We start from the raw sequence: 14,901 nt of genomic DNA on the forward strand, positions 1-14,901 counted from the left end.
AGAATCCCAAGATTATAATGTGTCAGGCTCCATGCAAAACTGTCACATGCAGACCAAAAGAGTTGCCTGTTTATGTTAGTTTTAAGTATTTCCAGGGGTAGAGAGCTAGGGATTCTCAGTGTCTATCACATTTATCTTCAAGAAGGTCATCTTGTTGAACACCAACTCTCACTGCAATGGGAGACTTTTTTTTCTCGTTTTGTCCTAAACAGAGATGGTGAACAGCCGGCCAGTGTCATTTTTATGACAATTTTCATACCCTTGAATTCAGTTGATAAGTTGTCTCCCTTACTTTCCTTCATCCCAGCTTTCTTAACCTTCCTAGAGAGGTCCTGTTTTTCTTCCCCCAAATCATTTTTATTGCCATTTTCAGGGCTCAGAGAATTCTGGCTTCAAACTGGACAGGAAAATCAACTAAGTCTTGGCCAGTGCTTGTATTGACATTACTCCTTGTCTTTCCTTTGTGACACGGATGGTGATATGTCCTGGCATCATATATTTTATTGTTGAGTCAAATTCATTTCATTTATTTTGGTATTTTTCTTTCTTTAAAAATGCTTCTTCAATGTTTTTATGTATTTATTTTTAATTTTTTAATTATTATGTTTATTTATTTTGAGAGAGAGAGAGAGAGCAGGGGAGGGGCAGAGAGGGAGGGAGACACAGAATCCAAAGCAGGCTCCAGGCTTTGAGCTGTCAGTACAGAGCCTGATGTGGGGTTTGAACCCACAGACTATGAGATCATGACCTGGGCTAAAGTTGGATGTTTAACTGACTGAGTGACCCAGGTGCCCCGTTTTATGTGCTTTAAAAGTAATACATGTTCATTGTTTGATATTTAGAATATATATATACACACACAAAAAGATAAAAATTGCTCACAGTCCCTCCATTCAGGGACAGCCCCCCATTAAGTTTCTGGCTTTATAGTCTTCAGGGCAGAAAAGCTTGGCCTTCTCATTCCGCCTGGAAGTGTTGCCCTCTTGTTGCCAGAGTCCTTTATCTCTCCCATGGGAGACTCACTATATTCTGACTTAAACAAACATGGCTCTTGGTAGTGGAAAAGTGGACTGACAAGGAATTAGGCATTCTCAGGGGGAAAAAAAGCACATTACATTGAATTCTGCAAATATCAGAAATTTAGTATTACCTCTAGTGAGGGAGCTTATAAGTATTAAATGTAAGTATGGGTCTGTATGTGTGTGTGTATACTCATATATATTATATGTACTTCTTGAAATGTGTCTGAAGCATAGCAAGAGCTGAATAAATATTAAATACTATTATTTTGGTTACAGTAACTATTATTCTACTTGTTGCTGCTATTATCATCATCTTTGTTATCATCGTTATTAGATACTTCTTGCAAGCTGGGCTTGGTCTGGACCCTGGGACACTAGGGTAGATTCTTGCCCTCCAGAACACCTTGGTTTGCTAAGAGTGACAGAGACAATTTTTTAATTGTGATCTCTAGCAGATCTAAAAAGAACAAAACAGAACACCCAAACAAACAAGCAAACAAACCTTTTTAGCTCTGTTTGCTTCTTAACTTCCTTAAAATGCCTAGCTACAGGCTCAGCTAAGTAGAACACCTTGTTTCTTAACTACCCTTTGGTCATTCTTTGTCCTTCTACAATAATTTATTCGTTTCATATTTCATTCTATTACTCATTAATTTACCACCATTGACCATTTCCAGAAAGTAAAGAAGCTATTCAGAATCCTATGTTTTTAGTGCTACCTGTCATTGGGGCACCTGGGTGGCTCAATTGGTTAAGCGTCGGACTTTGGCTCAGGTCATGATCTCACGGTTTGTGGGTTCGAGCCCCGCATTGGGCTCTGTGCTGAAAGCCAGCTCAGAACCTGTAGCCTGTTTCAGATTCTGTGTCTCCCTGTCTCTCTGACCCTCCCCTGCTCACGATCTCTCTCTCTCTCTCTCTCTCAGAAATAAATAAAACATTAAAAAAAAATTTAGTGCTACCTGTCATCAACTTCACTCAGTCATTCAAAAAGGAGGCTCATCCCTTGTTCACCCACGTTTGATGGCCATCAGGAAAAGGTTCCATGTCTCCCATGACATTTGCAATATAGCATTTTTTATGTATAAATGTTCAATTGTGTCAAAGCAGTGAAATAAATTAATCAAGTTAGTTAATTAGTCAACTCTAGGACAATTTATGTTGTCGTCTTTGATTTGGCATTCCTCAAATTTCCCTCATGTGACTTGATGGATCTCTTTTTGAGACTTTTCTTCATTTTAAACCATTTCTATAGACATCTGATAATTTACACAGATTGATGGGAATAGGGTATGTCGACTCTGTATCTTTCCTCTACTCAATTAGGTCAGCTATCACATTGCACAACTTAGGAAAACTCCATTAATAGAGGGAGGGTCTCCATCATCTGGGAAGTGATTGAAGAACTAAAATAAAGTACATATTTATTTGATGGGAAATCCCTCTCGCTCTCTCTCTCTCTCTCTCTCACTCTCCCTCCGTCTCTCTTTTCCTTGGGGTGTGTCTGTGTTTGCATGTTTATGAAGAGTTGCTGGTCTGGGAGAGGACTGGAGATGAATGGATGGGTGAGTAGTGAATAGATGAGAATTTAAATTCTCTCTCTCTCCACACACACACACACACACACACATACACACACACTATCCTATTGGATCTCTACATTGTAGAGGAGATAAAATTTGGACCCCACTTCGCAAATGACAAAACATGAAAACATGGAGGAAGAAGATTAACTTGCCAAGGTCACACAGCCACTGAGTGGAAGAACTGAAGCCAGAACATATTCACCTCACTCCTTAGTACTATGGCCCTTATTTCCAAGAAGCACAGCCCATATCTTACAGAGGGTCCCATCTCCTGTGTCCTCTGGTGTGGAACCTTGTGCATAGAAGGTGTTCAGAGAATGTGCATGCAATGGTTTTAAAGAAAGAATAGGGGAAAGCGTGTTTTAAGAGATATTCATTGATGAGGAGTCCTGGGAATTGTGGAATCCAATACCACGAGTGTCAAGTCCAAAGCAATTACATCTGTGAGTGTTAAAAACATGTTATGTGCTTTCTTTCTCTGCCACAGGAGAAGGCTGTTTACATTATGGGAGATTGTTCCGGTCTGTACCAAAGAGCTTGTTAAGGGCAACAGACAGGTTCGTTGTACAAATGCGCACTCCAAATTAGATGAATGGAGAAATTATGAAGCAATCAAATGGCAAGGCTTTTAGCAGACCACTGTACATTGCCCTTTTTTGCTACCCCTAGGCCTGTTAGCATAAAAGAAGCCATAAAGATAAAGTGCACAATATTATTCAAGTCTTCGAGTTCAACCAACACAAGCGGCTGGCACTTTGTGGCAACTGTCCTTGAGACTGCTCAAAGCCGCTTAGCCTCCCCCACATGTGGAGAGAGCCCCATGCCTTCTCTCCTTGCCGGGACTGTGTCTGAGGCACTAGTGCGAGTTGGAACAAGAAGAAATACCTGGCTCCTTTTGAACTTCCCTCCATCCCCTTCTTCACAGCCCTCAGGGGAAGGAGAGTCTGCATGATAAACTTCACATGCCATGGAGGAGTGACAGGGTGTCTGTGTCTAGGTCTCTTGCATTTGTGGGGGGATGGGGATTCAGAAGACGGGGGGTTCTGGGGGGGAGCAGATACAATGGAAATGGCTTCCCTCCATTCAGAAGAAAAACGAAGCTCTTGTTCCCTTTAAACAGGGGGCTCTGCATTAGGGGGAAGACGTGAGGATCCAAATCTTTCATGTTAGAGGTGAGATGCAGAAATGGGAGGTAGCTTATCTGAGGCTGCCCAGCTTCGTACACTCAGTCTTATGAGCTCTGTACCCTCTAGAAGGAATTGGGGTGTGGCAGTGGGGGCTGATATATACTTGCATCTCTCTGTATCTTCTCCAACAGGGTAACCCACAAGCTCAGTATGTAAGGGGGAAAGTTGCAGAATCTTCAGCAAAGGACGGAATAGGTGTGGGGTGGGAGGTCCTGGAATCCCACCTTTCCAGCTCCTCTTTGGCCCTGTGGTCTTGCAAGATGGGCTTGAGAAACCCCAGGGCTCTGGGGAAAACTTTAGCAGCAGAACATTTGATTTCTTTTTCTTTTTCTGCCAATCCACTAAAAGTTATTATTTTTTCCCCCTGGATCTTCTCATTTTACCCAGTTCAAACACATTTCTTATTATTAATGCTGCTTTGGTAGCGGCTGGGGCCACACTTATGACTTAGCTGCCTTGGCTGACCTCAATCTCATTATCCTGACCTGACAGATACACACACAGAGACTCAGAGAGGTTAAGAATGACAGGAAGTGACAGACCCAGGATCTGACACCACATCTCTCTATATGACCAGAACTCATGCTCTTCTTTTGACCCTGATACTCTCTACTTCCAGCACGGAGGAGTGGTCTGTAGTTTTGAAAGTTGTCTACTCTGCATCTTTAGATGTTTCTTCCCAGGAAGGGAAATGATGCAGTTCGTTGGGATGAAGTGTAAGACCCTTCACACTCTTATGTTCTGCCATTTGGCAGAGTTTATGGTTGAAACTAATGGTTCGCTTAAGAAGAAGGGAGATTGTTCTCCCCAAAATATACATGTATGGTTTAGACATTGAAATTCTGGAGATTCCACGGCCCATGAGTAGGACTTTTTTTTTTTTCTCAATGATAATTCTCAATGTAAAACCACGTGGAGGATCTTTTGTTCTTTCATATTCTGTTCATATCTTACCATCTCCTGCCATGCCCAAGTGCTTTGTAAATTTGGTCTGTGGCTGTTTGGGGTCTGTTTTATTTTTAAATTTATTATTATTATTTTTTTAAGTTTATTTAGTTTGAGAGAGACAGAGACAGTGTGAGGGGGAAAAGGCAGAGAGAGAGGGAGAGAGAGAATCCGAAGCAGCACAGAGCCTGAAGTGGGGCTCGAACCCACGGACCTGTGAGATCATGACCTGAGCCGAAACCAAGAGTCTGACACTTAACTGACATGAGCCAGGCGCCCCATGCTTTAGAGGCTTTTTTAGAAACAATGAGCAACACGTCTATGTGGCACCAGGGCTTCCTCAGGTAGCAGTAGCACATCATAAGGTTAACAGCGGAGACAGTCCAACTGCCCACTTCTGGATGGAAGGAATGGGTTGTTCTGACACCAAACTGCCCCAGGGTAAAGGGGATAATTCAGTTCATCAGACAAATGTTTGGTCCACGTCACTGCAAACTTCAGGAAACTGAGTAACATCTGTCGTTTTTTGTAAAGTCTCCTCCCCTCTTAAATTGTCTCCAGTTTGTAAATCTGCATTGAGAATAGGCTTTGGAACTTGATGGGCCCAGTGGACATGTGGGACACCATGTAGTTTAGGGCCCAATGACTTCCCCGCCTCACCGCGGACAGAGCAAAGGAATGCTGATAACTGTTGAACCCTGCTTTTTGCTCCCAAGAAACTGATTCATTTATAAAGCAGGAAAACAACAACAACAAAACCCCAAAAACCCCAAACCCAACTGCTATTTTTAGAGACATTTTTTCAAATGAAAGGGCCATGGAAATAAACCTACCCAGCCAGGAAGACTATCGGTGAGCTTTCCAAATCTGTCCACTAAAGTAGGAATTTGAAAGCTCCACCACAAATTGCTTTTCACTTCAACCAGGATGCTTATTATGATCCCCTGGCTCCACTCTGCTCTCCTATTACTTACACATGAATTTAGTTACCCTGTATTTTAATTACATGTGTCGAGCAAGTTTTATGTTCTCTTCCCTGACTACTCATAAACTTCACAGAGATCACCCCAAACCATATTGTTCTTAAAATAGCCTTTGCCTCCGATCCTTGCAAGGATACCAAATGACATGCTCTCAAGCCAGCCCCGGCTGGTAGATGTTCATTAGGATCCTGGCAGGCATGGTCTTCTAAACCATGGTGTAGTTTTAGCTAAGCTTGTCCCCAGGCACGGAGCTCTGGGCCTAAAACACACCATCAGAGACCCATGATTAGCAATAGGCCGAAGCCAGATTTCAGTGTCATCCTTCAAACCCACATGTCACCAGGGTTTGAATCAAAATCAAGGGTGTCAAGATGGTGCTTAGTTACTGCTTAGTTACTATGATGAAAAAACTGCCATGATTTCACATGTTTCCAGCCCCCAGGTCTCTTTGTCCCTCTGTTCTATGTCATCATGTTGTGGTTCAAAAGCCACAGGATGTGCCTTTTGTAATTACATGTGAATTGTGATTTCAGCTGACTTGAAAGTCCAGTCACAAGATGAAATGCCCCATGAATCTCCACACTGGCAAACTCTGTAAAGAGAAGGCTCTATGTTTGACCATGAGGTTGTACTCTTACAGTTACCCTGTCCCTCCTTTTTACTCAAGAGTATATGACTGCAATGGGAAGCAATATAACAAAAATATCTATCAGTCTCTGGCCACATAATAACTGCTTTAGTCTCCCCCCCTATGGACTCTCCTAAAAATACAGAAGAGGAATATCATCTCTCTAGCAGATTGTTGATAAATCAGACACTAACAATAACATTCTGGGTGATGTGGCCATAAAATAGGCATCCTGAAAGATCTCTTTCCTAAAATGTCACTAATTATAACATAATTCACCAACACAGTTTTTTTAAATTCACATAAACAGATTAGCTCAAAAGGCTGTTTTAATAAAGGAGTAATATCACATTCCTGTATTTTTTTAGAAAGCAAGTATTATTGACCCAGCTGAGTATCACTGATGAGTGAGGGGCTGGAGTTCTGTACCCCTGGGTTCTAAAGTGTTTCTCTAATTCACAGTGGCTCCCTGGGAGATAATGATGTATATCTCAGACAACCCAGAGTCATAAAGGAATAATTTTAAGCTGGTGGTGAGCCTTGGAATTATCCTTATGTCACTACACAACTGGGGAAAAAGAGAAGAATTCAGTGGATCCTTTTCACCTTTGCCCTTCCTAAGGCCACAGCATCAGGACTGGCTGGCAACCTCCTTCCCTTCAACTCCAAATCCATGACTTCAACAATTCGTTTATACTTTGTGTATGGGTTTGCAAATATTTTTGAATTCCTGAGTCTTCGATGACACTTCTTACTGATGAAACATCTTTGGGAAAAAGGAATTCAGAATGAAAACAGATGTTTTAAAATCCACACGTTTGACAATAATTTTTCTTTAAAATAACAATAAAGCCCATAGCTCAATGTCAGAGAAGTTCGTATCAGTGGTTCTGATGAAAAACACTCGGGTATTTCTCTCCTGGTGTTGCAGGCGGTAGAATTGTTGATGACACCCGAAGATGAGTTGAGTTACGGCCCTGAGTTAAGGAACTGGTTATCTAGTTTTCTTTTTCTCTGAGATTTTTTGAAAAGTCTCAGTTAAATGAGCATGAATGTTTCCAGGTATGCGTGTGAGGTATGTGAAGATGGCCTGACCGTTCAGAGAGTTTGTTGTAGGCTGGGGACCATATGTGTGGGAAAGCATGGGTTCCTGCCGTGTCCTTGGCTAGAGTGTCTGGGTCAGGGCGTAGAGTTGTTCCAGAGGGTTTTCCTCTTGTGGTCGCTTGGTTTCTAATTTTGGTTTCTAATTGTACCAGCCATATTACCACAAGACCACAGCTGTAAGGTGGCACTCGGGTGAAAAGAAATAAACCTGTCAGATATCTTCCCTTCCTGTTAGATAGACTAAATAACTACATAGATGGAAACCATCGATTTTTAATATGTAAAGTTGTATGCCCTGTATCTAGTTTTCCCTGTTTCCTCTCTATGCTGCTCATCAACTCAAACACCCAATTTCATGAATGAGGAAATACTTTATTTTTATTTTATTTTATTTTTGCTTAAAAATTTTTAAATTTATTTAAATTTATTTTTTCAAAAAATTTGAACATTTTTATTTATTATTGAGAGACAGAGAGAGACAGAGCATGAGCATGGGAGGGGCAGAGAGAAGGGGAAACATAGAATCCAAAGCAGGCTCCAGGCTCTGAGCTGTCAGCACAGAGCCCTACATGGTGCTCAGACATGGGGCTCAAACTCACAAACTGCAAGATCATGACCCGAGCTGAAGTTGGAAGCTTAACCAACTGAACCACCCAGGGTCCCTGAATGAGGAAATACTTTGAAAGATCAAAACTACTTGTTCTAGCTAAAGCAAGTAATTTTTTCATACTTTTTCTATTTTTCCAGAAAGAAGACAGATCAAAATGGTTCCTACTAAAAAGGATGGGGACCTTGAAAGAATAGTTCATGTAATTTCTTAGGGCACTAGTTTCATCATGCGTAGAAAGAAGGTTATAAAATATGTGAGATCTCTTCCAGCATGAAAATTCTGTGGTTGGGGCCTGAGGAAACAAAACTGAATTTGGGAAGAGGAGAAAAAAAATGCAAACAGGAGGGGAGACTGCACTGAAATAAGAAATCTTTTTTATTTTAAATTACTTATTTATTTTGAGATAGAGGCAGCACAAGTCGGGGAGGGGCACAGAGAGAGAGAGAGGGAGAGACAGAATCCCAACAGTCTCGCATTGTCGGTGTGGAGACCCAAGTGGGGCTTGAACCCACAAAACTGTGAGATCATGACCTGAGTTGAAACCAAGAGTTGGACGCTTAACCAAGTGAACCACCCAGGTGCCCCAAGTAAGAAATACTAATATATGAGAATAAAGAGCGACTTGGAAATAAATCTCTGAGTTCAGCTTTATAAAATGACATAAAATCAGGAGAAGTAAGTTTGGTTCTTTGCCTCAGTAAATGGTGGGAGAAGTTATAAAGGTATTTAAGGAAATAACTAAAGAAATGGAATAAAAATAAATATGAAACATGACCAATGGAGATTGGGAAAGAATTTTTTTTGGAATCCGAAATCGAGGTATAGATAGAACTTTACTAGGGTGAAATTTTATTTTGTTCATTGTCTTCCTTGAATTTCTGTTGAGAAATGCTGAAGGCACAAAATGATATATGGCCTAATCCAGATAAATAGGCGACTAGAAGGATATTTCTTGGATTCATCATTTGATGATGATAAAATGGTTGATCCCTGGGAATAAGTTCCTGAAGTTGTTTATAAAATTTATAAGAGGAGTTATGTATGCATTATTTTTCATGCAGGCCATCCTTTCCCTCTCTGGTCTAGCCAGAATAGCCCTGTGTACACTATGGAACCAATAAGTTCAAGAATAAAGTAAAACCGAAATGAGTAGGACTAACATGGTGATCAAAAGGAAGATCAAAACCCTCTAGTTCAGTTGTGACAAAATCCAAAGATATGGTTGTCTTGACTCATGAGACTTATTTGCCTAAATCAAGGTATCCTGTTTCTTTTCCTACTGATTAAATGTCTGACCTCATACTCTGATACATGCTTGGAATGGGCTGCCGTGTGCAACATGGCAAACCTCACCTCATGCTACACGTCTTCTCCTGACAGTTTTGTCTGTTGGTCATCTGTTGTGTATAATTTCTATACTCTGGTCTTTCCTTATTGTTAATGTCTTTACTATTTGCCATGATTTGTTAGGTAGGTATTCTTTCCATTTTGTTGACAAGGGAACTGAAGACTCAGAGTACTGACGTAACTTGCTCAAGGTGACTTGGTCCCTATGGCTCGAATCAATGTACATGACTCCCAAATATTTAGACTTTCTAAGTTACTCATAAAATTCAGGAACAACTATACATCTGAGAGCAACCATTCTCAATGTGTTGAAGACATTTCCAAGCAAAACATTAGCTTGTCCCTGAAGCCACTTTTTAGAAAGCTATTTACAATTGGGCACCCCAAAAGCATTTTCCTTCTACAAAAATGATTTCCTCCATGACCTCATGTCAACAAAACCATACAAACGAACATGACCCTATTCTTCTAGACAAGTGCTCCAAAATGTTTGAATCTATCAATTATTACATATATGGCTGTAAGAAGTGTTTAGAAGAATAAACAATTAAAAGTCCTAACAGTTACTTTCCTAACCTATGTGCAAGATCAATAACATCACCACCACAACAAGACCTCTTAAAACTGTAGTTGGTATAATTGGAGGAATAGTTTTCAACTTTTGTGCATATCCTTCTCTGTTTGAAGTCAGGAACAAGGTATTGAAATACCATGCATGTAAATTACACTTTACTGCTAAGGCTCTGGACCCCAAAGGCAATGAGGGAGCCGAGGAAATAATAGATTGAGAGGTGCTGAAACATGAGTAATCTTCAAAGGCATTCTGTTGTATGTTAGGAGGTCCTGCATTTGCTGAGATAGCCCCTTCAGTTGCTGATCAACTCAGGAAAAAGCAGGAAATATACAAAGCCTCTCTCTCTGGCTTCACAGCTGACTTAGAACCATAAGCAGTTATAGCTGGAAGGAATGCTGACAGCCAGCTCCCTTATTTTAGAGATAAACCCTGGAGAGGTAACACAGCTTTCCCAAAGCAATGCAGTCAGTTAATAGCAGAACTGGGACTAGAAGTCAGAATGAATGCAGGCCCCACTCAGTGTTCACATGGATTAGCACGGTGGTAGGAATCCAAAGGAGAGAAAGCCTGAGGAGGAGGCATGAGTAGTCCGTAATTTGAAGACCAATCTAAAACAGATGCAACTGGACTAACAAATTTATAACAATTTTCGGTGCTGCTAAATTAGAAGATGCTACATCATTAACCTTGCAAATGGCAACTTATAAGCATTGACTTTCCTTGACCTTAAGCCAATCACACCTGTCCATGTCCCAGCATCCCAAGCACATGCTCACACAAGTACACACACATGCACACACAGCCCCACTCCTCCATGAATATATGAGTTTAGAGACATACTTCAGGAAGGTTGATGGACAGATTGCTTAATAAACCCTGTGTTTTTTTAAATCAAAAATCATTTGGTATAATCATTCATTTTGCAGAAAAAAAGGTTATCTTAGATGATTCATGAGTAAGAGGGGTTTGCCTAATAATTAGAACTCTGTCCCAGGTTAATTGTGTCCTGTACCTTGAAAAGGCAAGCTCTCTATTTTCTCAGAAGACAGCGTGGAAGACACTAGTGCTTCTTCCTGAATGAAACACACAACGTACTTCCCTTCCTGGGTGCAGGGGAAGATCTACTCTCTATCCTTTAAGGCTAGTCTTGACCATCATTTCTGTTCTTCCTTCTCCCTGCTGCATGGCCTCATAGTTGCTCATTAGTCCAGGACTCATGCAATTGATATGATGTAGAGCAGAGCATCAGTCAGCCTGAGATGGACATAGAGTATGAGAAAGAAATAATGCTTTATGGCTGTAAGCCACACAGATTTGGGGGTTGCTTGTTACCACAGCACAATTTTGGTGATATTGACCAGTGGAGCCTGTGGATGGGCTCACACTTTTCAATAAGAATGACATGCTCTCTAGAGACGTCTAAGTTTGCATGCATATGTTGAAAGATGGGGAGATGTCAAGAGCTGGTTCTCTCACTGTGCCCAAGAAAGATTGTATAATTGTAATATATTATTAAATTTGAATGGTGCTTTAATTTTCAAAGCCCTTTCTCAGAAATCACTATACATCATACATCTATGAAATAGATCAGGTGAGTGGTACCACCACTTTTCTTCAGATGAGGAAACTTAGAGTGTTTAAGTGATGTACTCATGACTGGGCTGATGCAAGAAAATTCTGCATTCCATTCGCTAGAATGTTCTACCTCTAAGTCTTCATACAGGTTGAGAAAATTTTTTCAGTTAATTCTCTTCATGGGGTTGTATAGGTTTATAAGAGGTAGCCAGGAGCAAATACATAGGAACTTGGAGAAGGAGTTTAAAGTTTATATAGTCCTATTTGCTTCATGCCCAGCATGGTGATAACATATGGTAGGACTCATAAATATGGCCATGGTTTTGATTTTTTAAGTTTATTTGTTTATTGAAAGAGAGAGAAAGAGAGAGGACAAATGGGGGAGAGGCAGAGAGAGAGAGAGAGAATCCTAAGCAGACTCTGCACTCTCAGAGTCCAACATGGGGCTCGAACTCATGAACCATGAGATCATGACCTGAGCTGAAATCAAGAGTAGGATGTTTAACCAACTTGAGCCACCCAGGTATCCCTATGGTTTCACTTTTAATGGGAACCATATCTTCTCCATTCCCATTTCCACATTATTCCCTAGCTTATCACCTAACTTCCATCCTGCATTCAAGGGATATGCTTAAATATTTTGTAGAGTGGACAGAGGCTGGTATCTCATAATTAAAATAAATACTGCCTGTGCTACGGTCTGAATCTGTGTTTCCCCCGCCCCCGCCAATACATATGCTGAACTCCTAATACCAACATGATGGTATTAGGAGATGAGGTCTTTGGGGAGGTGATTGATGAATGAGAATAATGCCCTTATAAATGAGGCCTGAGAGAGCTAGTTGCCTGACCCTGCCATGTGAGGATGCAATGGGAAGTCTGTAACCCAGGGACCCTCACCTAAAAATGCCGGCATTCTGATCTTGAACTTCTCCAGAACTGTGAGAAACAAATCTCTCCAGTCTGTGGTATTTTGTGATAGCAGCCTGAACAGACTGCTGCCCTGATTAATACAAACATCTAATGTTCACACTACTGTTCAAATGATAGCTGTGGTAGTCAGTCTCTAAGATGGCACCAAAGGTCCTACCTCCTGGTATTCACACTCTTGTGTAATCCTCAACCTTCATGTGTGAGTAAGATCTGTTGACCTGATCCTAACAAATAAAATATGGCAGAAGTAATGGAATGTTATTTTCAAAGGTAGTTATCAAATGACCATGGCTTCTAATTTGGGCAGTCTCTGGATCTCCATTCCTGGACAAGCAGCTGCCATGTCACACTCTGCCTATGCAGTGGTCCACATAGCAAGACAGTGAGGGCTGGAAAGAGCCAATTGAGTGAGATTGGAGACAGATGCTTCAGCCTTAGTTGAGCTTTACGTGGCTGCAGCCCTAAGCAACAGCCTGATTGCAGCCTCATGACAGACCCTAAGCCAGAGGCACTCAGCTAAATTGATGCTCAGATTTTTGATTCACAGAAATGATGAGACTCTAAGCATTTGCTGTTTTAAACCATTAAGTTTTGGGGGGTAATTTGTTATGTGGCAACTGATGACTAATACAAAACTAAAATAGATTTTGAGGGCAAGTGTTACTGGGCAAGGGCTTTAGGGAAGACAACCTCCAGAAAGAAGTCACCTGTGAAGGATAGAGGTGCATGGGGTGGTGTTTGTCTACCTCACCTTCATCAAGCATTTTTTTCATCTCAATTTTTCAGGTTATGCAACTATAAAAGTTATCCCTGAATGCATAGACAGTGAGAGCTGAGCTAACCTAGCCCAGCCCTTGCACTTGATGAAACAGAAAACTGAGACCTAAAGAAGATGTGTCAATGCATTTCATGTCACAAAACAGCCCAGTCATTAGGCTTGGATTGAAACCCAGTCTTGCCGATACCTTGTCTAGTGCTTTAACTTGTGACTCACTACTTCCCTTTTCACAGTTAAAAAAAAAAAAGGAAAGCAGATTAGGATTAACCATTGCAATTCTACAAAGTATTCTTAGAAGCTGACCATATTTCTCATTTTAATAAATATCAACAGCTGACTTGCAAGACTTTTTCAATAGTTTGTATAGGAAAGAGTCATTCATTCGTCCAACAAATATTTGTTGAGCATGTATTAAGTGCCAAGCACTGTGCTAGACACTGGGGTGGTTTTGATGGTGAAAGCATTAGTTGGAGATACGAAAAGAAATAGCACATTAATCATGTCTCTTTTATCATGGTGTTTTCTTCTGCTATCATCAATAAATACATTTTTCTCATAGACAGGAACCATTTAAAGGCTCAATTACTCAATCTCAATATCGATCCAAAGCTTTTAATGCTCCTTTAGAGAGTTGATTGCAGTTCCAGACTCATGTGGGTAAGGAAGGCTTTTGACAGTGGTTCCAGACAAGGCTATGTTTCTGTTGCCAAGTGCTTCTCCCTGAAGTGGAAGAATGCCCTGGGCTACTGAGGACCACACAACTGGGGATAAGGATCCTCTCTGTAGAACTGTTAAGGCTTCACTTGAATTATTAGGCACCGATTGAATTCTTTTTAAGGTTTATTTATTCATTTTGAGAGAGAGCCAGAGAGTAAGAGAGAGCACATGAGTGGGTGGGGGAGGGACAAAGAGAGAGGGAAAGAGAGAATTCCAAACAGGTCCATGCTTTCAGCATGGAGCTTAACATGGAGCTCAGTCCCACAACTATGAGATCACAACCAGAGCCGAAATCAAGAGTTGGAAGCTTAACCAACTAAGCCACTCAGGTGCCCCTAAATTCTTAAAAAGAAAAAAAGAAAGGGAGATGTTTTCTGAGATTTTGTGAGTCACAATGTGCTGGAAGTGAAGCAGCATGAATTTTTTTGGAGTTCAGATCCTATAAAGCATGTTGGTTTGATGTTCTCTAATTAAGTGACATTGGGCAAGACACTTAATGTTAAGCCTCCCATTATTCATGTGCAAAATAATGAGCATAATAATAATTGTACCACTTGCCTGTGGGAAATGCTTTCTAAGCTAATAAAGTCTTCCACAGTTCCCTTATTCCCTAAATATGATACTTCTGAAAGCAAAGAAAAGAGGGAAATCCATTTTTTTAATCTTTCATAGTCTCTAAGGCTGTGCCTAACATTTAGTAGGTACTCACTAACTGTGTGTTGAAAAGCTAGTACCTAATAATAGTCGTCTCTGAGCACACATCATGTGCCTAACCATATCCCAAATACTACCCTTGTATTGATTTTTGATTCCCGACAATGACTTCATAGGTAAATAGAATTATCCCATTAAACAGGTAAGGAAATTGAGGCAGAGCAACTGAAGAATTGTCATAGTCACATAGGAAGTAGTAGG

The sequence above is a fragment of the Hyaena hyaena genome, unplaced genomic scaffold (genome assembly GCF_003009895.1).
Source record: "Hyaena hyaena isolate Hyena2069 unplaced genomic scaffold, ASM300989v1 scaffold_573, whole genome shotgun sequence".
Lineage (NCBI taxonomy): Eukaryota > Metazoa > Chordata > Mammalia > Carnivora > Hyaenidae > Hyaena > Hyaena hyaena.